The sequence below is a fragment of the Nyctereutes procyonoides genome, unplaced genomic scaffold (assembly GCF_905146905.1).
Source record: "Nyctereutes procyonoides isolate TBG_1078 unplaced genomic scaffold, NYPRO_anot_genome, whole genome shotgun sequence".
Classification (NCBI taxonomy): Eukaryota; Metazoa; Chordata; class Mammalia; order Carnivora; family Canidae; genus Nyctereutes; species Nyctereutes procyonoides.
The window spans coordinates 56,684,544-56,710,138 of record NW_026575135.1 but is presented as its reverse complement, the minus strand read 5'-3'; positions in this window follow the sequence as shown (position 1 = coordinate 56,710,138).

The following is a 25,595-nucleotide window of genomic DNA, read 5'->3' as shown; positions in this document are numbered from 1 at the left end:
CTTCTACCTTTTTGATTTAGATTTTGTCTCTTTTTTTGCTTAACTTCTCTATCTAGGACTTCCAGTATTATGTTGAATAAATATGGTAGGAATGAGCATTCTTGTCTTATTCCTGATCTTAGAGGAAAAGCTTTGAACTTTTCACTCTGGAGTATGATGTTGGTTATGGGCTTGTCATATATAGCTTTTATTATGTCAACATACATTGCTTTTATAACCACTGATTGAGTGTTCTTATAATGAAATTATGTTAAATTTTGTCAAATGCTTTTTCTGCATCTATTGAGATATGATCACGTGATTTTAGTTCTTCACACTTAACTGATTTGTATATGTTGAACCATCATTACATCCCAGAGATAAATCCTACTTGATCATTATATATGATCCTTTTAATGTGCTATGGACTTCAACTTGCTAGTATTTTGTTAAGGATATTTGTATCTATGCTCATCTTGGATATTGACCTGTAGTTTTCTTGTATTGTCTTTGTCTGGCTTTGTTATTAGGGTGATGCAGGTCTCATAAAATGAGTTTGGAAGTTTGTACACTGCTGGTAGCAATGTAAGATAGCAATGTAAGATAATGCAACCACTATGGAAAAGAGTATGGAGATACTCGCAAAAATAGAACTCTAATGTGATCCAGAAATCTCACTCCTAGATATATATCCAGAATAATTAAAATAAAGACACATGGATGTATCTGGAAGACATTATGCTGAGTGACAAAGAAGTCACAGAATGGCAAATACTGCACGATTCCACTTATAGGAAATATTTAAAACAATCAAATTTACAGAAGCAGAATATAGATTGGCAATCACTAGGACATGTGGGAGGAGGAAATGATAGTTGTTGTTCAACGTGTATCAAGTTACGGTCAGGTAAGATGAGTAAGTTCTAGAAATTTGCTGTATAACATAGTGCCTCTAGTTAGCAATATGATGTTATACACACTTATAATTTTGTTTAGAGGATAGATCACATAAAAAAAGAGAAGTTCTTATTTAGGCAAAACTCAATGCGATTCAATGGTAAATTAGTCCAGAATTACCTATAAAATACATATAAACAAAAAGTACATGATTTTGTCCCCTATTCTTTTGTCTTATTTACATGCTGTAATCTCCTCTACTTGATCTGTCTAGACCCCCTTTTTTGTTTCTCCTGCATGTGAGATTGTCATTCTATTCTCACGTATTCTCCTGGGCAATCATGACTGTTCAATTGTTACTTTAAATATCAATCTCAATATATTTCAAGTTTGTTTATTTTTGTTAAGTTCCACAAAATATATTTAAGTTGGCCTCTATTTATTCTGTGGTTTACCTTTAAGATAGATAGCAGTAGTAGTGACCTTTTTGGAATTATTTCCAACACGGGATTATTTTACAGTTCCTCTATTTTACTTTCTATGTATTTAATATTAGCTGTCATATTGTCATTGGTATGTAATTTATCAACATCCAGCTTTCATTTCCATAAAATAAGCACTGTTGGTATATTTCATCTTATGTAAATATTAGCAACATAGGTTCTATGGCTAAAAAATAAGCTGTGGGTTCAACATCTGCCTCCATCAGTAATTAGCTGGGTACTTTTGAGCAAGTTATTTATCTCTTTTTCATTTTTTTTAACAGGAAATGTGATAATGATACCACTTTGTATATTTGTGAGGATTAAACATAACAGATTTAAAGCCATTTTTGAAAGCTGCATTTTCAGCTTAAAAATCTATCCCAAAAGATTCATTTTGACCATAATGTCATTCTTCCAAAGAAGAAACTGGCATTATTCTTCTCTATGTATAGATATTTGTATCATCAGAACAATGGTAAGAATTCTATTTAGAATTCCTCATAATCCTATCACCACTTTATTTTTTTCCCATTTTTACATAGTAGTAATCACAGGTTGGCTGCAGTTTGGAATTCTTCCTCATGGAACAATTGGCATAAATATTTCCTGTGATGTTAAACTTTGTAAGTATAATTTTAGTGCTATGTAATAACATCACAAGTTGGTAATTTATGATTTATCTTAATCTTTTCCTTATTATTAGACATTTATTTGGTATAGCAGAAAGTGCACAGATTTTGGAATAAACGTAATTGATCTGAATGCTGCTTAAGCAATATTGAGCAGGCTTATTTAACATGTCTGAACTTTAATTTTCTTATCTATAAAATGAAAATAATTATTTATATCTCCCAGCATTATTTCATTTTAAAAAATGTTCAGATAGGGTGCCTGGGTGGCCCAATCAGTTAAGCGTCTGCCTTCCTCTCAGGTCATGATCCCAGAGTTCTGGGATCAACCTGCACCAGGCTCCCCTCTCAGTGGAGATCTTGCTTTTCCCTCTCCCTATTGCCCCTCCCCCTGCTCCTCTCTCTCTCACTCACTCGTTCAATTTCTCTCAAATAAATATATAAAATCATTTTTAAAAAATATGCAGATAAAGCTATAATGTATTTACCAAAATACTTCTATCTCAAGCCAAAAGAGTTTTTACCCATCCCTACTATAATTTTTGGTCAAATATTTTTCTTAAATTGAAGATATGTCTGATACTATTTTGAGAGAATAATTGGACTGGATCTGGATATGTTATATTTTACTAAAAAACTAGGCTATCAAGTCTAAACTGAGCCTAGATAGAAAAACCTTTCAAATGTTGTTCTTCTGTTTACCTTGTAGCTGCCATAGCAAAAACTGAGTTCATATTCATATTGTGTTAAATAGCTATCTAACAATTTTCCATTTCATTATTTTATCTTCAAATACAAAGATAGTGGCAGATTTAGAACTTTGTGACTCTGCCCACATATCTCTTACTATATGTTCTAGTAGATTAAGGCAACATTCCAATAGATTAAGTCAACTTGATTATCCTTTATTTTTAACCTAAAAGAAATTACATCAGATTACTTATAATAAATTCAGTTAGGTGATAATTATTCAAATCTGTTTCCTTACTTGCCAAGGGTGGACAGAGATATCATTCGTTTTCTATGTCATTTCTCAGGGGCATTTCCAATTTCAGAAATATCTGTTGGAACAAAAGGAAGAAGATTTACAATAAGCTAAATTCCTGGAATTGCAAATGCAATCACAAAAATATGAGAAATGAATTTTGGATCCATGCCAAATCATTGCTATTCAACCTTATCTTGTCTTTTTTATGATTCTCTCTTAGAATATCTCATTACTTAAGGTAATGAGTAATTCTCTTGGGTAGGATTCTCCTCCCCACCCCCTATTAATATCTGACCTAAAATACAAATGGCATTTGAGCTAAGAGTTAATAAAATATATCACAATACATTTTATCAGTGAGATGACATTAGAACAAAATGTTTTCATATAAAAATATGTATAAGAATTGAATTAGGAAAAGTTATTGCAAGCTATTAAACATCTAGAAGTTCTAGAAGGTATGCTACATGGATGGTTATTTGAAAGACTAAGAGTCTACTCTAATTGGAAATATGATGATAATAATAATCATTAGATATGAATTAAATGTTAAAATTGTGCCTGAAATTTTTTGTTAAGCTTCCAAAATGGCACTGTTGAGAGAAACTACTGTGAGGAGGAGAGGGTACAAGGACCAAAGCCCAACCTCTGCAGTGTTCTCTGAGCTGAACTTGGAGTGACACTTAACTGTCCTTTCCAAGGTCTGTCTTGCAACATTTTAGCAGCAAGCTCTGAATTATTGAGAGAAATTCAAAATTGTGTTTCTGAAGATCAACTCAGGTTTATATTTTCAAACTCATACTTCAGATACAAAAGGGTCAGAACTCACGTGGCGCTTAGAGCAGATATATTATCTTTCTTGAATTATTGGTGGGACTTTTTGTTTTGTTTTGTTTTGGGCCCAGGTGGTTTTCAGTTACAAATGCAAAGAAGAGGTAGCATTCAAGTGGTGTGATCTCAGGGATAACTGCCCCCCAAACCCATCCCCCCCAACCCCACCCCCAGCTTATCTGAATTCCCCTATTTGCTCTCTCGAAATTTCCTTAATAAAGAACCTAGATTTAAATTCCACGCTTAAAGATAAGAAAAGTGGGGATTAAAACACAAATACTCCCTTTGAAAGAGAACATATTGACTTAAAGTCACACTAAAATATCTGATTATATCAGATCTTGACTCAAAGCAGGTTTTGTTGTTTAGGTAAGAGGAGAAGAAATGGGCTTCATAAAAGGAAATATGTGTCAGTGGAGTTTTAAAATGAAAACTGTTTTTACTTTTTCACCTCCCTTAAGCAAATTCATTTTAGCTACATTCAAGCATTTGGGTAAACATAGCATTTCTCCCCCCACACACACACTTTGCTCTGAAATACTGAATGATTTAAGTGCATCTCAGTTTCCTACTTTGAGAAAAATTATCGAATAGAGTGCTGAGAGTGTGTATTTAGTATCATTGAGCCTCTGCTTGACCATCTACAAAGTGTGATGAAGCTTATTTATGTCTGAAAATGAGATTTTTCCCCTGAACACAAGAAAGTAAATTCTGCAAGCTTCTTTCTGTTCTTGAGAAAGATTCCAGAGCAGGTTATTAAAAGATTGACTGTCAGAGTTCCATAAGTAAGTGATAATCACTGGATTTATGAAAAAAAAGCATTGCCAATTTTGGACTCTTTCCCAATTTTGGACTGAGGGTATGGCCTCAGTACTCCCTAATTTCAGTAAAGCATTTGAAAGACTCTCAAAGTACTAGGTGGAGAAATCTGAGTTGGAGAATAGTACAGGGAGGTAAATTTGTAACTTGGGGAACCATGTGCAAAGGTCACTGATTAAAATTAACCTGTTATTTTTTTACCATCTGTTCAATACTTTGAATTATGACCTTGAGGGGCACCTGGGTGGCTCAATGGTTGAGTGTCTGCCTTTGGCTCAGGTCATTTTCCCAATGTCCTGGGATTGAGTCCCACATCAGGCTACCTGCAGGGAGCCTGATCTCCCTCTATCTATATCTCTGCCTTTCTCTCTGCATCTCTCAAGAAAATAAGTAAAATTGTTAAAAAAAATTATAACCTTGATAAAGCAGTAGATGATTTGAAATAGCAGGGTGATCTAATATGTCACATGATTAAATCAATGCTAAGAATTAATTGGCTGGCATTCTATGCTGTCAGACTTATAGTTAATAGGAATAATTTAGGACCCCAGCCTCACTGTACATACTTAAGATGAATTATACATGGCTTAAGAGCAACATGTGTGAGAAAGATTTATGGTAGAAGTACTATATACACAGCAAGCATGATGACAGACCTGTTCTACTCTGTGCTGGTCAAACCATATAGTATGGTGTGTTTAAGACATGATGTCACAGGGGGCACCTGGGTGGCTCAGTCAGTTAAGCGTCTACCTTCAGCTCAAGTCATGATACCAGGGTTCTGGGAATGAGCCCCACATAAGACTCCCAGCTCAGTTGGGAGTCTACTTCTCCCTCTCCCTTTGCCCCTCCCCCTGTCTCATGTTCTCTCTCTTTGGCTCTCTAATAGAAATAAAATCTTAAAAAAAAAAAGACATGATGTCACATTTTAGTTAGAACACAGATAAACTATACGGTGTCCAAGGAGAGTGTCTGAGGTAGTGAAAAGACCTTTTTGTTTATATAAGGGAAATTTTTTAATAATAAATTTATTTTTTATTGGTGTTCAATTCGCCAACATACAAAATAACACCCAGTGCTCATCCCGTCAAGTGCCCCCCTCAGTGCCCATCACCCATTCACCCCCACTCCCCGCCCTCCCCTTCCACCACCCCTAGTTCGTTTCCCAGAGTTAGGAGTCTCTCATGTTCTGTCTCCCTTTCTGATATTTCCCACCCATTTCTTCTCCCTTCCCCTCTATTCCCTTTCACTATTATTCATATTCCCCAAATGAATGAGAACATATAATGTTTGTCCTTCTCCGATTGACTTACTTCACTCAGCATAATACCCTCCAGTTCCATCCACGTTGAAGCAAATGGTGGGTATTTGTCGTTTCTAATGGCTGAGTAATATTCCATTGTATACATAAACCACATCTTCTTTATCCATTCATCTTTCGATGGGCACCGAGGCTCCTTCCACAGTTTGGCTACTGTGGACATTGCTGCTAGAAACATCGGGGTGCAGGTGTCTCAGCGTTTCATTGCATCTGAATCTTTGGGGTAAATCCCCAACAGTGCAATTGCTGGGTCGTAGGGCAGGTCTATTTTTAACTCTTTGAGCAACCTCCACACAGTTTTCCAGAGTGGCTGCACCAGTTCACATTCCTACCAACAGTGCAAGAAGGTTCCCTTTTCTCCGCATCCTCTCCAACATTTGTTGTTTCCTGCCTTGTTAATTTTCCCCATTCTCACTGGTGTGAGGTGGTATCTCATTGTGGTTTTGATTTGTATTTCCCTGATGGCAAGTGATGCAGAGCATTTTCTCATGTGCATGCTGGCCATGTCTATGTCTTCCTCTGTGAGATTTCTCTTCATGTCTTTTGCCCATTTCATGATTGGATTGTTTGTTTCTTTGGTGTTGAGTTTAATAAGTTCTTTATAGATTTTGGAAACTAGCCCTTTATCTGATACGTCATTTGCAAATATCTTCTCCCATTCTGTAGGTTGTCTTTGAGTTTTGTTGACTGTATCCTTTGCTGTGCAAAAGCTTCTTATCTTGATCAAGTCCCAATAGTTCTGAAAGAAATTGAGGAAGGCACAAAGAGATGGAAAAATATTCCATGCTCATGGATTGGCAGAATTAATATTGTGAAAATGTCAATGTTACCCAGGGCAATTTTACACGTTTAATGCAATCCCTGTCAAAATACCATGGACTTTCTTCCGAGAGTTAGAACAAATTATTTTAAGATTTGTGTGGAATCAGAAAAGAGCCCGAATAGCCAGGGGAATTTTAAAAAAGAAAACCATAGCTGGGCGCATCACAATGCCAGATTTCAGGTTGTACTACAAAGCTGTGGTCATCAAGACAGTGTGGTACTGGCACAAAAACAGACACATAGATCAATGGAACAGAATAGAGAACCCAGAAGTGGACCCTGAACTTTATGGTCAACTAATATTCAATAAAGGAGGAAAGACGATCCACTGGAAGAAAGACAGTCTCTTCAATAAATGGTGCTGGGAAAATTGGACATCCACATGCAGAAGAATGAAACTAGACCACTCTCTTGCACCATACACAAAGATAAACTCAAAATGGATGAAAGATCTAAATGTGAGACAAGATTCCATCAAAATCCCAGAGGAGAACACAGGCAACACCCTTTTTGAACTCGGTCACAGTAACTTCTTGCAAGATACATCCACGAAGGCAAAAGAAACAAAAGCAATTATATACGGGGAAATTTTTATAGGTGAAATTTGGAATTGCTATGTTCTTAATTCACTGTTGTATGGGAGCTGTCATTTTTTGCAGAGTCATGCAATTTTTTTGGAATTTAGTCAATGCTGGGGAAGGTAATCATTTTTAGTAGGGTAGTTTCATTCTCTCTCTCCATCATAGACTCTGGGATGTCAGGGAGGACAGCTCTAATAAATTAGAAAAAAAACTTTCTTTGTTTTCCAAACAATGAGGACAAAAGATAATGCATGAATCCACTGTATAGCCAAAAGCAGTAGGGTAATCCAAATTTTCAGTTTCAGGTTGAATTTTAAGAATGCATTGAATAATAGGAGTCTGTCATTTCTGCCTTTCTTGCCCATAGTAATGGTAATTTCCAGTTGATTTTTTTCCATATTATTCCATCATTAATCTGAAGGCTGTCTGCATATACTCAGTATATGTTAAATGAAATTGTTAGTTAACTTCTTTTAAATTTATACCAAATAATGATGAAAACTACTTTTCAAAAGACAAAAGGATTTATTTTTAATACAAAGATTGTAGAAAGGAAAACCTGGAAAGTTGAAGCGATCCATTTCTGGAGCTGCAAAACCAAATTCTGTTTAAAAAACCAAAGTCCAAAACATTTTGGCTTGGGTAGTTCTTTAACCTCTGTCCACTTAAAAGAGCTTGATTTAAAAATATAAAATGGAAGCATGTACTAGCCACTTCACAGCACAAAAAGAAACAGAATGGAGAAAGATCACGGCAATTATAGAATTTGTCGTACCAGAGTCTACAAGGTAAAGTATTAGCAACCAGAAAGGATAAAGTTACATGTCCTTTTGTTGCTGGCACCACTAAGAGAGGAAAGAGAAACTGGAAAAGGGAAAGAATAAGGTCCTCGCAATTTTGTGGCTTGGGTTACTAAGCACTTACAATAAATAAAGCTTAAAACACCAACACATCATCTAAGACAGGTATATATTAAAACCCCAAAAAGAACCTTCAGGACTAAATGACTCCCGCCCCCCGCCCCCGCAGAGACTAAACTAAATAATTTTGCAGGAAAGATTACTCTAAATGACTTGAATGACCAAATGATCATGTTTGATTTGATCATTCAAATTTCAAAATAGTCATATTTTTTCATTTCAGCCATAACTCTTAAAGTATTTGATTGGTTGGTTGATAAGACAAAACCAGATTGAGTGGAGCTAATTTAAAGTATAAAAATGATTTTCCTTTTTTTTTTTGATACTTAAGTGGTCATCAGCGTCATAAATTAAATGATTTACCTAAATATTAAATTCTTCTGATAGCTACTGAATCTCCCTAAAAGAAAATGTTTTGTAATTTATCAGGAGGTAATTAACCTATGGTTACAATATACAGAAATTAGTAAACTTCTGTGTAATCAAAATGAATTAAAAGCAATGATATGAGAGAAATTCTTCTTGTTATTACCGCTTAACTAGTCAGATCTCCAAAGCAAATGAAAATAAATGTGAGCATAGTTTGAAACTTTATTTTTATGAACCTGAGTACTTTTGCTTTCCGGCAATTGCAAGGTCTGCTCAGCCAGAGGAAGGAGAATTAGTGGAAAACCACAGTGAAAATTGACAGTGTGAGAAAGTGCAAAGGTAAGAATGTCTTAAAAACCACTGAAAATAATATTGTCTTATAAAAGCAAGCTTCTAACTCAGTTGTCATCATTAAAAGGCATTGGAAACAACACATGGAGATCAGCTGTGGTGAATGCTTATCTCAAGAAACTTCATTCTTACCAAATGCAAAAATGTAAGGGACAGATTTTTTTAAAACCCCCGAAGAAAAACTACTAGACTTATTCTTGGATTGTCAAGAAAGAAAGGATTACAGACAAGACTAAAAAATGATGAAAATGTTACTGTTAATTAAAAAAATTTTAACTTCCAGATGTTTCAGGGAATTTCAATTTCTTAGAAACTGTGGTAATTTTAGTAAAGCACCTGTAGAAGTAATTAAATTTAGAGGAAGACAGATGAGATATTTACTTCAATTTAAAAATTACTTGGTAAATCTCAGTGAACTCATATGATAATTCTCAGATGTACAGTATTGCAAAGATAAGTATTCAGTAGATTATTGATCAACAGGGATCTTGGATCTGAAGTAAAAAAATGATCTTGTGAACATGCAGATAATTCTCCATACATATCCATCTTTAATATTTTAAAAAATTGTGAGGAATACATGCAGGAAAATGTAGAAATATAAATGTACAAAAGTATTTAGGATATCCACTCATGAAATTCCTCCCATTTCACAAATTATAACACATTTACAACCGAAGAAGTACCCTGTATGCTCCCCCTCACCTGCTTACAGATGCTTTTCTACTTTTGTTATGAACATTGTTGTGTTTTTTATAGATTTGCTCTTTCTGTACACCTGTCTAAACGATATAACCTAGTCTTCTCTCTTTCTGATATTTATAAATGGAATCACAACACATGCATATTTTTTAACTATGCTCCACACCTAGCATGGACCCAATGCAGTGCTTGAACTCACAATCCTGAGATCAAGACCTGAGCAAGATTGAGTCCGAAGCTTAAATGACTAAGCCACCCAGGCACCCCATAACATGTGCATTCTTTTGATTCTTGCTTCACTCGCTGAATCTTATGTTATGAAATACATTCATGTTTGGGGGAGTATCTGGAGGAAAAATTATTAATTCTGCATAGTATTCCACTGTGTGAATATAGCACAATGTATTTTTTCCATTCAAATATTATTAGACTTTAAAAATTTTTTGATGTTATGAGCAATTCCTTCATAAACACTCCATATGTATATATTTTAAAACTAAAGTTTGATTTGCCAACATATAGTTTAACACCCAGTGCTCATCCTATCAAGTGCTTCCTCAGTGCCCATCAATCGGTTATCCCCATCCCCCTGCCCGCCTCCTCTTCCACTACCCTCTGTTCATTTCCCAGAGTTCGGAATCGCTCATGTTTTGTCACCTTCTCTAATTTTTCCCACTCATTTTACCTCCTTTCCTTTATAATCCCTTTCACTATTTCTTATGTTCCCTGTATGAATGAATCCAAATGATGATTGTCCTCTGATGAACTTTCTTCACTCAGCATGATACCCTCCAGTTCTATCCATGTCAAAGCAAATGGTGGGTATTCGTCCTTTCTAATGGCTGAGTAATATTCCATTCTGTATATATACACCATCCCTTCTTTATCCATTCATCTATCAAAGGATATCATGGTTCCTTCCACAGTTTGGCTATCGTGGACATTGCTGCTATAAACATTGCAGTGCAGGTGTCCTGGAGTTTCACTGTATCTGTATCTTTGGGATAAATACCCAGTAGTGCAATTGCTGGGGCATAGGGTAGTTCTATTTTTAACTCTTTGAGGAACCTCCATACTGTTTTCCAGAGTGGCTGTACCAGTTCACATTCCCACCAACATTACAAGAGGGTTCCCCTTTCTCCACATCCTCTCCAACATTTGCTCTTCCCTGTCTTGTTAATTTTCCCCATTCTCACTGGTGTGAGGTGGTATCTCATTGTGGTTATGATGTGTATTTCCCTGATGGCAAGTGATGCGGAGCATTTTCTCATGTGCTTGTGGCCATGTGTATGGCCACAATTTTTTCACCAAAAATTACTTTTTGGTGAAATTTCTCTTCATGTTTTCTGCCCATTTCATGATTTAATTGTTTGTTTCTTTGCTGTTGAGTTTAATAACTTCTTTATAGATCTTGGATACTAGCCCTTTATCTGATATGTCATTTGCAAATATTTCTCCCATTCTGTAGGTTGTTTTTCAGTTTTGTTGACTGTTTCTTTTGTTTTGCAGAAACTTTTTCTGTTACGTCCCAATAGTTCATTTTTGCTTTCGTTTCCCTTGTCTTCATAGATGTATCTTGCAAGAAGTTGCCAAGTTCAAAAAGGTTGTGACCTGTGTTCTCCTCTAGGATTTGGATGGATTCTTGTCTCACATTTAGATTGTTCATCCATTTTAAGTTTATCTTTGTGTATAGTGTAAGAGAATGGTCTAGTTTCATTCTTTTGCACATGGCTGTCCAATTTTCCCAACACCATTTATTGAAGAGACTGTCCTTTTTCCATTGGATAGTCTTTCCTGCTTTGTTGAATATTAGTTGGCCATAGAGTTGTGGGGTTCTCTATTCTGTTCCATTGATCTATGGGTTTGGTTTTGTGCAATACCATACTGTCTTGATGATCACAGCTTTGTAGTACAGCTTAAAACTCAGCATTGTGATGCCCCCAGCATTGGTTTTCTTTTTCAATATTCCCCTGGGTATTTGGGGTCTCTTCTGATTCCACACAAATATTAAGATTATTTGTTCCAACTCTGTGAAGAAAGCCCATGGTATTTTGATAGAGACTGCATTGAATGTGTAAATTTCTCTAGGTAGCATTGACATTTTCACAATATTAATTCTTCGAATCCATGAGCATGGAATATTTTTCCATCTCTTTGTGTGTTCTTCAATTTCTTTCAGAAATGTTCTGTAGTTTTTGCAGATATAGATTCTTTACCTCTTTGATTAGGTTTATTCCTAGGTATCTTATGCTTTTGGGTGCAATTATAAATAGGATTGACTCTTTAGTTTCTTTCTTCAGTCTCTTCGTTAGTGTATAGAAATGCCACTGATTAATGGGCATTGATTTTGTGTCCTGTTACCCTGATCCCTGCTGAATTGCTGTAGGAGTTTTAGCAATCTTGGGGTGGAGTCTTTTGGGTTTTCTATATAGAGTATCATGTCACCTGGGAAGAGGGAGACTTGACTTTTTGGCCAATTTGAATACCTTTTATTTCTTTCGGTTGTCTGATTGCTGAGGCTAGGACTTCTAGTACTATGTTGAATAACAGTGGTGAGAATGGACATCCCTGTTGTGTTCCTGATCTTAGGGTAAAGGCTCCTAGTGTTTCCCACTGGGAATGATATTTGCTGTGGGCTTTTCAAAGACAGCTTTTAAGATGCTGAGGAATGTTCTCTCTATCCCTACACTCTGAAGAGTTTTGATCAGGAATGGATGCTGTATTTTGTCAAATGTTTTCTCTGCATCTATTGAGAGGCTCATATGGTTCTTGTTTTTTCTCCTGTTGAAGTGATCTATCACATTGATTGTTTTACAAGTGTTGAACCAAACTTGCATCCTGGAAATACATCCCACTTGGTTATGATGAATAATCAATCTTCTTAATGTACTGTTGGATCCTATTGGCTAGCATCTTGCTGAGAATTTTTGCATATATGTTCATAAGAGATATTGGTCTATAATTCTCCTTTTTGGTGGGGTCTTTGTCTGGTTTGGAATCAAGGTGATGCGGGCCTCATAAAATGAGTTGGGAAGTGTTCTGTCTCTTTCTATCCCTTGGAACACCTTTAGTAGAATAGGTATTCTTTCTTCTTTAAACGTTTGATAGAATTCCCCTGGGAAGCCATCTGGCCCTGGACTTTGGTGTCTTGGGAGGTTTATATGACTGCTTCAATTTCCTCACTAGTTATTGGTCTGTTCAGATTTTCTATATCTTCATGTCCCAGTTTTGGTAGTTAGTGGTTTTCCAGAAATGCATCCATTTCCTCTAGATTGCCTAATTTGTTGGCATATAGCTCTTCATAATACATTTTTAAAATTGTTTGTATTTCCTTGGTACTGGTTATGGTCTCTCCTCTTTCAAAAATGATTTATTAATTTGAGTCTTTTTTTCTTTTCAATAAGGCTGGCTAATGTTTATCTATCTTATTAATTCTTTCAAAGAACCAACTCCTGGTTTTGTTGATATGTTCTACACTTCTGGTATCTATTTAATTAGTTCTCCTCAAATCTTTATTATCTCTCTTCTTTCTAGTATAGGTTTTACTTGCTGCTCTTCTCCAGTTCCTTTAGGTGCAAGATTAGCTTGTGTATTTCAGTTTTTTTTTTGAGGGAGGTTTGTATTGCGATGTATTTCCTTCTTAGGATGGTTTTTGCTGTATCCCAAAGATTTTGAACAGTCATATCTTGATTTTCATTAGTTTCCATGAATCTTTTTAATTCTTCTCTAATTTACTGGTTGACCCATTTATCTTTTAGTAAGATGCTCTTTAACCTCCATGTGTTTGAGTTTCTTCCAAATTTCTTCTTGTGATTGTGTCCTAGTTTCAAAGCATTGTGGTCTTAAAATATGCAGGGAACAATCCCAATGATTCGGTATTGGTTGAGACCTGAATTGTGACCCTGTATGTGGTCTATTCTGGAGAAAGTTCCATGTGCACTTGAGAAGAATGTGTATTCAGTTGAATTCAGATGAAAAGTTCTGTCTATATCTGTGAAATCCATATGGACCACTATATCATTTAAGGCCCTTGTTTCTTTGGTGATATTCTGCTTAGAATATCTGTCATTTGCAGAAAGTGCTGTGTTGAAGTCTCCCAGTATTAGTGTATTATTATCTAAGTATGTCTTAACTTTGGTTATTAATTTATTGATATACTTGGCAGCTTCCACATTAGGGGCATCAATATTCATGATTGTTAGGTCTTCTTTTTGGATAGACGCTTTAAGTATGATATAGTGTCCCTCTTCATCTCTTACTACAGTCATTGGGATAAACTTCAATTTATCTGATATGAGGATTGCTACACCAGCTTTCTTTTGAGGACCATTTGAATGGTAAATGGTTCTCCACCCTTTCATTCTTAGGCTGGAAGGCTTCTTAAATGAGTCTCTTGTAGACAGCAAATAGATGGGTCTTGCTTTTTTATCCAGTCCAACACCCTGTGTCTTTTGATGGGATCATTTAGGCCATTCATCTTCAGAGTACTATTGAAAGATATGAATTCAGTGTCATTGTAATACCTATTCAGTCCTTGTTTTTGTGGATTCTTTCTTTGGGCTTCCTCTTTCTTTTATCAGAGTCCCCCTTAATATTTCTTGCAGAGCTGGTTTGGTGGTCACATATTCTTTCAGTTTCTGCCTATCTTGGAAGATCTTTATCTCTCCTTCTATTCTGAATGAAAACCTTGCTGGATAAAGTGTTCTTGGCTGCATGTTCTTCTCATTTAGGACCCTGAATATCCTGGCAGCCCTTTCTGGCCTGCCAGATCTCTGTGGAGGGGTATGCTGTTAATCTGATATTTCTCCCCATATAGATTAAAAATCTCTTGTCTCTCACTGCTTTAAGAATTTTCTCTTTATCTTTGGAAAATGCAAGTTTCACTATTAAATGTCAAGGTGTTGAACGATTTTTATTGATTTGGGGGTGAACCTCTCTATCCCCTGGATCTGAATGCCTGTTTCTCTCCCCAAATTAGGGAAGTTCTCAGCTATGATTTGTCAAATATATTTTGTGGCCCTCTCTTCCTCTTGGTGTCTTCTGGAACCCCAATTATACATAGATTCTTCCTTCTCAGGCTATCATTTATTTCCCTTAGCCTTTCCTCATGGTCTCTTAATTGTTTTTCTCTTTTTTTCCTCAGCTTCCTTCCTTACCATCAACTTGTCTTCTATATCACTCACTCTTTCTTAGACCTCATTAACCCTGGTTGTTAGGACATCCAGTTTGGATTGCATCTCATTCAATTTATTTTTAATTTCGGCCTGATTAGATCTAAATTCTGCAATAACAAAGTCCGTTATGCTTTTTTTCCAGAGCCATCAGTAGCTGTATAATTGTGTTTCTGAAATGGCTTTCTGACATTGAATTGAAATCCATATTCTGTAACTTTGTGGCAGACAGTACTGTTTCTGATTCTTTTGTGGTGAATCTTCCTTCTAGTCATTTTGCTCAGTGCAGAGTGGCTGTATGAGTGGGCTGAGACAAAAACATCAACCGCAACCTAAGTAAATTCCACCCTAGATGATTCTGACAAAGTCAGAAAATGAAAAAGAAGATCAGAAAAAAATAAAACAAAAGGACCACTGAAATCAAAAACAAATTTTAAAACAAAGTAGAAAAAAATAAAAGGCCAAAACTTTAAAGAAGAAGGAAAAAGAAAACAAATAAAAGAAAAAAAAGTAAAGAGGAAGAAGAGGGGAAAAAAGGATGGAACTGGGTGATGGTGAAGAAGTAGTAGAGAATATAGTCTGCCTGAGAGGTCCTAGAGGGTGATCCTCTTGGTTCTGAGTGTATTTTGTTCTGAATGTTAGAAGATGCTCAATCCCAAATTTATATAAACCAGCAATATTTGTAGAAAGCCGCAACACTGACCACCAAAACATATACAAGATGAAAAAGGGGGGAAGAAAGGGAATGAAGAGAGAATATAATCTCACAGAATGAACCAGCAAGGTATTCCACTTGGTTCTGGGTGCATGCTGGTCATGTTTTAGAAGGTATTAACTTCCGCCATTGTAGAACAAAACGAGGCAGAGAAAACAAAAAACACAAAACAAAAACCCATATCTCGTATATCTCCCCAAATTAAATTGATATGTTGAAGAGAATCCAGAAGTGAAAAAATATATCTAAGACATGTAATTGTAGAAATATGAGAGTCAAAAAGGAAGAAACTTAAAAATGAAGAGCTGGTAAATTACTGTAGTTAAGAAAAGAGAAAAAATATTGGAAATTTTAGTCTTACATAAAAACGAGGTGTAATGGAAAAAGCAAAAAAAAAAAATTAAAGGGGCGACCCTATATTTCTATATACTATGTTCCCTCGATTTTCCCTTGGTCCTGGAGCTTCCTAGTGCTGCGTGGTCCAGAACTTGCTCTTCCCTGTCCTTCCAGCTGGTCCTCCGGGGGCGGGGCCTGCCGCGCTGACTCTCAGGTGCGTGCACCTGGGGGAGACGCCCCGCCCCCCACCAGGTGCCGGGCTCCGTCTGCGCTGCTCCCCGTGCTAGGCCTCTGTCCCCCGGGCCCCCCCCCCATCCCGGGCTCCCGGGGAACGAGGAGGAACCAGCAGGATGGTGGCGGCCGGCTCTCCAGCCCTGGAGTCAGCTCCGCGGGCAGCACCACAGGCTCCCCCCCACCCCCCGCCCCGGCCGAGGTGCTCCGGGGGCGGTGGGGGCGCTGCTCCGCGCAGCTCCGGGCGCCCGGCGGCAGGAGAGGCCGCGCTGCCCTGGGCCCTCCACGCCTCCGCCCGCAACCGCCGGCTGATTTGATTTTGCCAGACATTTTAATACTTGCCTAATGAAGAAATAATGTGGAAATAATGGTATCTCATTGTGATCTTTTTGAAAAATATTTTATTTATTTATTCATGAGCAGCACAGAGAGAGGTAGAGACTTAAGTAGAGGGAGAGGTAGGCTCTCCACAGGGAGCCCGATGGACTGGATCCAGGACTCCAGGATCATGCCCTGGGCCATAGGCAGGCTCTCAACCGCTAAGCCACCCAGGTGTCCCTCATTGTGACCTTAAATTTCATTTCCGTATGGAAAATTTGGGGCACTTTTCATTTATTTATTCACTGTCTGAGTTTCCTCTTTTAGATGTTAAAGTGTTTCATCTATTTGAGAAGGCATCTTTTTGTTTTCCATTTTGATTTGTAGGAGTTCTTTATATATTTATATATATATATTCATAAAATATATGAAGTCCTTTATCAGCTTTAAGTACTGCAAAACAAATAAAACAAACTTAGTGCTTGTATTTTTCAGTTCCTTTTTTTCCCATTGATAAACAAAAATTCTTTTTTTTAAGATTTATTTATTTATTTATATTTATTTATTTATGATAGTCACAGAGAGAGAGAGAGAGGCAGAGACACAGGCAGAGAGAGAAGCAGGCTCCATGCACCGGGAGCCCGACGTGGGATTCGATCCCGGGTCTCCAGGATCGCGCCCTGGGCCAAAGGCAGGCGCCAAACCGCTGTGCCACCCAGGGATCCCAAGATTTATTTATTTATTTGAGAGAGAGGGAGTGTGTGAACCAGGAGGAGAGACAGAAGGAGAAGGAAAGAGAGAAAGAATGCTCAGACTGCCTACTGAGCATGGAGACCAACTCAGAGCTCAATCCTAGGGCCCCAAAACCATGATGTGAACTGTAACCAAGAACAAGTCACTTAATCCACTGAGCTACCCAGGAGTGCCCATTGATGAACGAAATTCTTAATTTTCATGTGGTTATATATACCAATATTTTCTTTGAAAATAATGCTTTATTTTCTTACTTGAGATGCTTTCCCTGCCCTATACTTATTAAGGTGTCTTCCTATGTTACCTTCTTTTTTTTTTTTTAATAAATTAATTTTTATTGGTGTTCAATTTACCAACATACAGAATAACACCCAGTGCTCATCCCGTCAAGTGTACCCCTCAGTGCCCGTCACCCATTCACCCCCACCCCCCACCCTCCTCCCCCTCCACCACCCCTAGTTCATTTCCCAGAGTTAGAAGTCTTTATGTTCTGTCTCCCTTTCTGATATTTCTCACACATTTCTTCTCCCTTCCCTTATATTCCCTTTCGCTATTATTCATATTCCCCAAATGAATGAGAACATACACTGTTTGTCCTTCTCCGGTTACTGTGGCCAAGTTCAAAAAGGGTGTTGCCTGAGTTCTCCTCTGGGATTTTGATGGAATCTTGTCTCACATTTAGATCTTTCATCTATTTTGAGTTTATCTTTGTGTATGGTGCAAGAGAGTGGTCCAGTTTCATTCTTCTGCATGTGGATGTCCAATTTTGCCAGCACCATTTATTGAAGAGACTGTCTTTCTTCTAGTGGATCGTCTTTCCTCCTTTATCATATATTAGTTGAGCATAAAGTTCAGGGTCCACTTCTGGGTTCTCTGTTCTGTTCCATTGATCTATATGTCTGTTTTTGTGCCAGTAACACACTGTCTTGATGAACACAGCTTTGTAGTACAACCTGAAATCTGGCATTGTGATGCCCCCAGATATGGTTTTCTTTTTTAAAATTCCCCTGGCTGTTTGGGGTCTTTTCTGATTCCACACAAATCTTAAAATAATTTGTTCTAAGTCTCTGAAGAAAGTCCATGGTATTTTGATAGGGGTTGCATTATACGTGTAAATTGCCCTGGGTAACATTGACATTTTCACAATATTAATTCTGCCAATCCATGAGCATGGAATATTTTTCCATCTCTTTGTGTCTTCCTCAATTTCTTTCAGAAGTGTTCTGTAGTTTTTAGGGTATATTTTGAGAACCATTTGAATGGTAAATGGTTCTCCAACCTTTTATTTTCAGGTTGTAGGTGTCCTTCTGTCTAAAATGAATCTCTTGTAGACAGCAAATAGATGGGTCCTGTTTTTTTATCCAGTCTGAAACTCTGCGCCTTTTGATGGGGTCATTAAGCCCATTCACGTTCAGAGTTACTTGAACTTCTTCTTAAAGGGGAGTTTTAAGAGTCCCCCTTAAAATTTCTTGCAGGGCTGGTTTGGAGGTCACATATTCTTTCAGTTCCTGCCTGTCTTGGAAGCTCTTTATCTCTCCTTCCATTTTGAATGAGAGCCTTGCTGGATAAAGTATTCTTGGTTGCATGTTCTTCTCATTTAGGACCCTGAATATATCCTGCCAGCCCTTTCTGGCCTGCCAGGTCTCTGTGGAGAGGTCTGCTGTTACCCTAATATTCCTCCCCATGAAAGTCAGGGACTTCTTGTCTCTTGCTGCTTTAAGGATCTTCTCTTTATCTTTGGAATTTGCAAGCTTCACTATTAGATGTCGAGGTGTTGAACGGTTTTTATTGATTTTAGGGGGGGATCTCTCTATTTCCTGGATCTGAATGCCTGTTTCCCTTCCCAGATTGGGAAAGTTTTCAGCTAGGATTTGTTCAAATACATATTCTGGCCCTCTGTCCCTTTCGGCGCCCTCGGGAACCCCAATTAAGCGTAGGTTTTTCTTCCTTAGAGTGTCATTTATTTGCCTTAATCTGTCTTCATGGTTCTTTAATTGTTTATCTCTTTTTTCCTCAGTTTCCCTCTTTGCCATTAACTTGTCTTCTATGTCACTCACTCGTTCTTCCACCTCGTTAACCCTCGTTGTTAGGACTTCTAGTTTGGATTGCATCTCATTCAATTGATTTTTAATTTCTGCCTGATTGGATCTAAATTCTGCAGTCATGAAGTCTCGTGAGGCCTTAATGCTTTTTTCTAGAGCCACCAGTAGCTGTAGAATAGTGCTTCTGAATTGGCTTTCTGACATTGAAGTGTAATCCAGATTTTGTAACTCTGTGGGAGAGAGGGCTGTTTCTGATTCTTTCTTTTGAAGTGAGGTTTTCCTTCTAGTCATTTTGCTCAGTGCAGAGTGGCCAAAAACAAGTTGTATTGGAACACGGGGGAGTATCACTGGTCCCTCTAGCTGGTCTTCTGGGGGAGGGGCCTGCTGTGCTGATTTTCAGGTGTTAGCACTTGGGGGAGCTGCTCTGCCCCTGCCTGCTGCCGGGCTCAGCGGGGGTTGTTTACCCCGTGGGGCCCCAGGAGGTACAGCAGCAGTTGCTATGGCAACTCTGGAAGCCTGGATTCAGCCTCCGCAGGAACTACGGGGCTCGGGGCTCTCGGTTCTCCGTCTGCAGGGCCTGGAGGCTTCGGGGCGGGGCCGCTGATCTGCTCAGCTCGGGGCAGGAGCGTCCTTGCTGTCCTGGGCCCTCCCGGCCTCTGCCTGTCCCGGGGGAGGCCGGATCCTGGGCTGTGTCCCGGCGCCCTGTGCTCCGGGGCCTGCGCTGTGGGATTCGCGCTCCCGCCCTGCAGCTCCCTCCCTGGAGCCGCTCCCGAGCCCCTCCGAGCTGCTCCGGTCGGTCCCTCCGTGCGCGCTGCAGCCCTTAGGGAGCTCGGAGCACTCTCCTGCGCTCGCAGGTGTCTGTTAGTGTCCCCGGGAGCCCGAGGGCATCCCCGCCCTCCTGGGTCCTGCTCCAACTCCCTGCGAGCCCCTTTCCGCCCGCCCGGGAAGGTTGGTGCAGCTCCTGCTCCTCCGGGACGGGGCTCTCCTGTCCTGGGGACACTCGCCCCAGCCTCAGCCCGGCTCCTCGCGGGGCCCCTCCCCCTCGGAGGCCTTTTGTTCCTTTATTTCTTTTTCCCCGTCTTCCTACCTTGATAGAAGCGCGAACTTTTCTCACTGTAGCATTCCAGCTGGTCTCTCTTTACATCTCAGGCCGAATTCGTAAATTTTCAGGATGGTTTGAAGGTTATCTAGGTAATTTGGTGGGGACAGGTGATTTGGGGACCCTGCTCTTCCGCCATCTTGCCCCCCCCCTCCCTATGTTACCTTCTTAAAGCTTTCTCTTTTCTAGTCTCTGAAAAGGTTTGTGCAAAAATTGAATTTGTTCCTTAGATTTTTGGTAAAACTTGCTGAGAAAGCCATTTGACTTTGAAGTCATCTTTGTGGGAAATTTGTAAACTATATACTCATTTTATTTAATAATTTTAAAATTTAATTTTAAAATTTAAAAATTTTAAGCTTTCTACAGTATATCTTTTTGAATTCATTTTTTTCAAGTTCTATTTTCTAGGAATTTTTCCATCTCATCTAAGTTTTCAAATTTATGATTAATAGTGCTCATAACATTATCACACTATTCTGACAGTGTACATTTAGTTTTGTAAGTAGATAATCACTTTGACATAATTATTGAAGAAAAATTAAAATGGCAAATTAGAGAAATTACCTTGCTTTGGCTTTTTATATACATTACAATTTTTGAAATATAAAGCCCAAACCACATGAAACCCAGGATTGTACATTCTCTGATTCCATCTCCATTGGATCCATGCATCTGCCTTTCTGACTTTCTTTACCATCCGTCTCTAGTTCCTGAAATCTGCTGTAGGGGCCCTCTAAATATCAAGGTTAGTTATCAGTAAAATTCTTTACATACTTAAACCCTTTAAGTGAAGATTCCCCCTGCCATCATCTTATTGCTGAAACCTGGGTCTTATCTCAGGGGAGGCTGTTCTGTCTTTCATGGTCTTTATAACTGTGCCTGGAAATGGTATAAGGGCCTCTTTGCATCCTCATCAATGTTTCATGACCATTCTTCTCACCTTGCTTCTTAAAATAACTTTGATTCTCATATCATTATCATATCATATCAGATGTTTTTCCTCTTTGTTGTTTTCATCTATAGTTCCCTTGAACACTCTTTCATAGTTCACAAAAGTTTTCAGTTCTTAACTTACTACCACTTTCTCCAACACCATTCATTATAATTTCTGGTGAGTTAAATATTCTTATAGACAATATTTCCAAAATTCTGGGCTAGAAGTTTCTTCATCTCTCTCCTCCATTGGTCCTGTCACCTACTGTACCTTGGCTTTTGGTTTCATGGTCATACCCTTGGCCCTGTTATTAGTAATAACAGCCACGATTTATAGTATCATTGTTAAGCACCCTACTCACACACAACTACCTCCTCATTTCTCCTTTATTTTCTCTAGTATCCTAAAACAAAGATTGTTTTTTAAAAGATTTTATTTATTTATTCATGAGAGACACAGAGAGAGACGCAGAGAGACAGACGGAGGGAGAGCAGGCTCCTCTCAGGGAGACCGATGCGGGACTTGATCCTCAGACTGGGATCACTCCTGAGCTGAGGACAGATGCTCAACCACTGAGCCACCCAGGTATCCCAAGCAAAGATTGTTTGTTTCCATCTGTATCCCTTTGGCCCAACTGTGTTTACCTGAAGTTACGGTTCCTAGCATACTGATAGCATTCCATTTCAGTCACTTGTGACTTTTGTCCTCTCTCTTATTTTCTGAGGACTTTCTCAGGAAAAAAGAACTTCTCATAGAAATTTCCTTCACTATATGTAGTCACATTTCAAAAATTTAGAGGGATTGCATACAATATCACTATGGGAAACACTCAGTCAATGGAGATAGCGAATAACATCCCACTTTCCCTGTCTCTGATAGGACAGTTCTGAGGCATATCCTATATGATTTTTGGGTTGGCCCCTGTGAGTCTGAACTAACCCAGTTTCCCAGGTTACCTGGCTTTACATTCCTTTTTTTTTTTTCTTTCTACTCTACTTCCTCATTTCCTCACTTGGTGCTTCCTGGAATTGTCTCACAAATACATTTTTCTGCATGCATGCCCTTGTCTCAAGGTCTCTTTTAGGGAGAACCCAATCCTAGATAAATAACAACATCAACAATTCTTTAACTCCCTCCAGGACCTACATTTCTCTGTTTCTCACTGCATCTTCTCATGTTCTGATTTCTGTTCCTACTCATTTTAGAGTTCATGGAACATAGTTATATTCACTCCCTTGTGTGTGGTCTCTTTTCCCTTGTTCTTCTCAATCTTGATCATATAGGCCTGGATAAAACTTAACCCTAAGTCAAACTACTTTGAAGAAACCATGTGGAGAAATTGAGGCTGCCTGATAAGGGAGAAGTGCCCAGCTGAGCTCTGCCATCTGGCCATCCCCACCAAAATAGCATCTGAGATTCTCCAGCTCTGCCCTACTCTCAGATGATGACAAATAGAGCAGAGTCAACAGTTGAGTCCTGCTTGGATTTCTATCACAGAGAATCATGACATAAAATGAAGTGGTTATTGTAGCCTCTAAGTTTTAGAGCGGTTTTTAAATATTTATTTATTTATTTATTTATTTATTTATTTATTTATTTATTTATTTATTTTACCCAGCATGAGAAAACAAGAACAGTATCGGAAACACTCAAAGAAGAAACAGTGAAAGAAGTGCTATTGAATTACATATTAAACACTCAGCAAAATCTCCAGCTGCAATGTTTACCGAAATATATATTGTTTCTTTTTCCCATCTCTACTCTTTAGGCTTAAGAGTCACAGTGAACTCTGGGTTCTTTTAAACTGTAGTCAGTTGGGTGGCTCAGTGGTTGAGCATCTGCCTTTGGCTCAGGATGTGATCCCGGGGTCCTGGGATCAAGTTCCTCATTAGGCTCCCCACAAGCAGCCTCTGCCTATGTCTCTGCCTCTTTCTCTGTGTCTCTCATGAATAAATAAATAAAATCTTCAAAAAATAAAATAAACTGTTGTCGGTTAACCATAGGTGTTTTGGGTGAAGAGTAAACCACATACTCCTTGATCCTCCCTACCACTGATGGGTCACCATTCCATGACTATCCAGCAGACCTCAAACTGCACATCCATCATGTTCTCATCTTAACCAGCTGCTGCCTTCAGGGAAACCCTCCTCACTTTCCCATAAACTTTAGTTTCTAGTTTTCCTTTCTGTCCCTTATCATCAGTGACTTTGATATCAAATTCTTAACCCCTTCAATACTGTCTTTCCAGTTATCCAACCTCCTTAATTCTAGTTGATGTCTCTCCACTTGTCTCTAACCATTCATTGGTAAGATTTATCCTTGACCTAGTCATTCTTAGGAAGTAGCCAGTGTCCTCTCCATTTCTATTCCCTGACTACCATCTACTTTCCCACACTACGAAAATGTAGTTATTCTCTAAGGTATGCCCTTAGTTTTCATCTTATCTCTACTTTATTTTCTGTTCTAGTGGCTTCCTCATTGCCTTGAAGCTGATGACCCAGATCAAAATTTTTCATATCAAGTTCAAAGTTATATGGTCCTGCAGCAAAACCCCTTCTATTCAACGTAACATCTATCTTACTTTTCTTCTCTTTTCCTAACATTCCTATTTATATAAATTTCAAGACCAGGTTTTTAGTTGTGGAGTCTACTCCTTTCCTTCCTGGATCTGATCTCTTCAGCTTCATCTGATTTACCTTTCTCTGTCCTTTTCCCCACTCCAGCCAGATGGCAATTCTCTTAGTTTCTTTTTCTTTTTTTTAAAGACTTTATTTATTCATGAGAGACACAGAGAGAGAGATTGAGACATAGGCAGAGGCTCCCTGTGGGGAGCCTGATGCGGGACTCAATCCCAGGACCCTCAGATCAAGACCTGAGCCAAAGGCAAATGCTTAACCACTGAACCACCCAGGTGCCCAGTTCCCTCAGTTTCTTGAATAAATCTTGGTCTCTCCCATCTCTGGTTCCTCCCACATCAATTACTTTTCTTTCCCAGAATGTTTTTCTTTCTTTCTTTACCTCAGTACCTCTTACTCACCATGTGTGTCCCTGCTACTTGTCTCCCAACAAGCTCTTTCCTCTTCCTCTTTGCTAACAGAACTCTATCCCACCATTTTACTCAGATACTGGTCACATATGCACTCCATGAGCCCCTCTCCATTTGCAAAGTTAAATGTTTACTAATAATAAGCACATTATGGTAATTCTATTTTTCCCACCATTGGTTGGTTTGGGTATTAGCACCTGATAATGTGCCCTATTTAGTCAGGATATTTTCAGGAGACAGCAACCATATCAGTGATTTTAACAGATTTAATGTACTGATTAACCAGATATTGAAGAACGGGAAAGGCAAAAATGGAATATTCAGGGACCAGACAAGAAATAACTGCAGGATGAAGCAAAAAGAAAAGGTTGGAATTACTGAGCTTAGACATGAAGAGAGTGTCTGTGGGCCTTGGCCCCAGTCACCTGCAAAAAAGTGTAATGAGGTCGAAAGAAATGATTTTGCTGCTCATCCAGGAGCAAATGGCTGTCAACTACTGAAGAGACATTGTTGGGGTTACCCTGACAAGCTCAGAAAAAAAAAAATACAGGAAGGAAAAATCCCTTTTTTCTCCATCAGCCTTGCAGTCCCTCTCTTGTGCCCTCTATTGGCAGAACATAATAGGTGGCAAGAACTTCATCCCAAGCCATGTCCCACCAGGATTAAATTTCCTTTCATGCTTTCTTCTTCTTCTTCTTCTTCTTCTTCTTCTTCTTCTTCTTCTTCTTCTTCTTCTTCTTCTTCTTCTTCTTTTCTTCTTCTTCTTCTTCTTCTTCTTCTTCTTCTTCTTCTTCTTCTTCTTCTTCTTCTTCTTCTTCTTCTTTTCTTCTTCTTCTTCTCTGCCATTTCTTTGGATTGCCCTGTACACAGACTCTTCTCATAACTTCTTAGTGCTTTCCATCCTACATGGTCCAACTCACCACCTACTACATCCATTCTATTTTCCAATTTAATGTGACCTTTTCCTTCTCTGATTTTGCATGACTCTCGTAATGTTTATTTTCTGCCTTCTATTATAATGAGTTATATACATGCCTTCACTAGACGTTAAAAGGATAAGATTTGGAATCAGAATAGGAATTAAATCCTAGGTCTGTTACTGAGTAGCTCTGTGTCATTGGATAAGTTATTTAAACTCTCTAAGTCTCAAAATCTTCATGTGTTAACTTAGAGGCACTAGATTCTTGCACAATCCCTGCTCATGAAATTCTTTTAATGAATAGAATTAAAAAGATCTTGGTATGTTTTAGTGACCC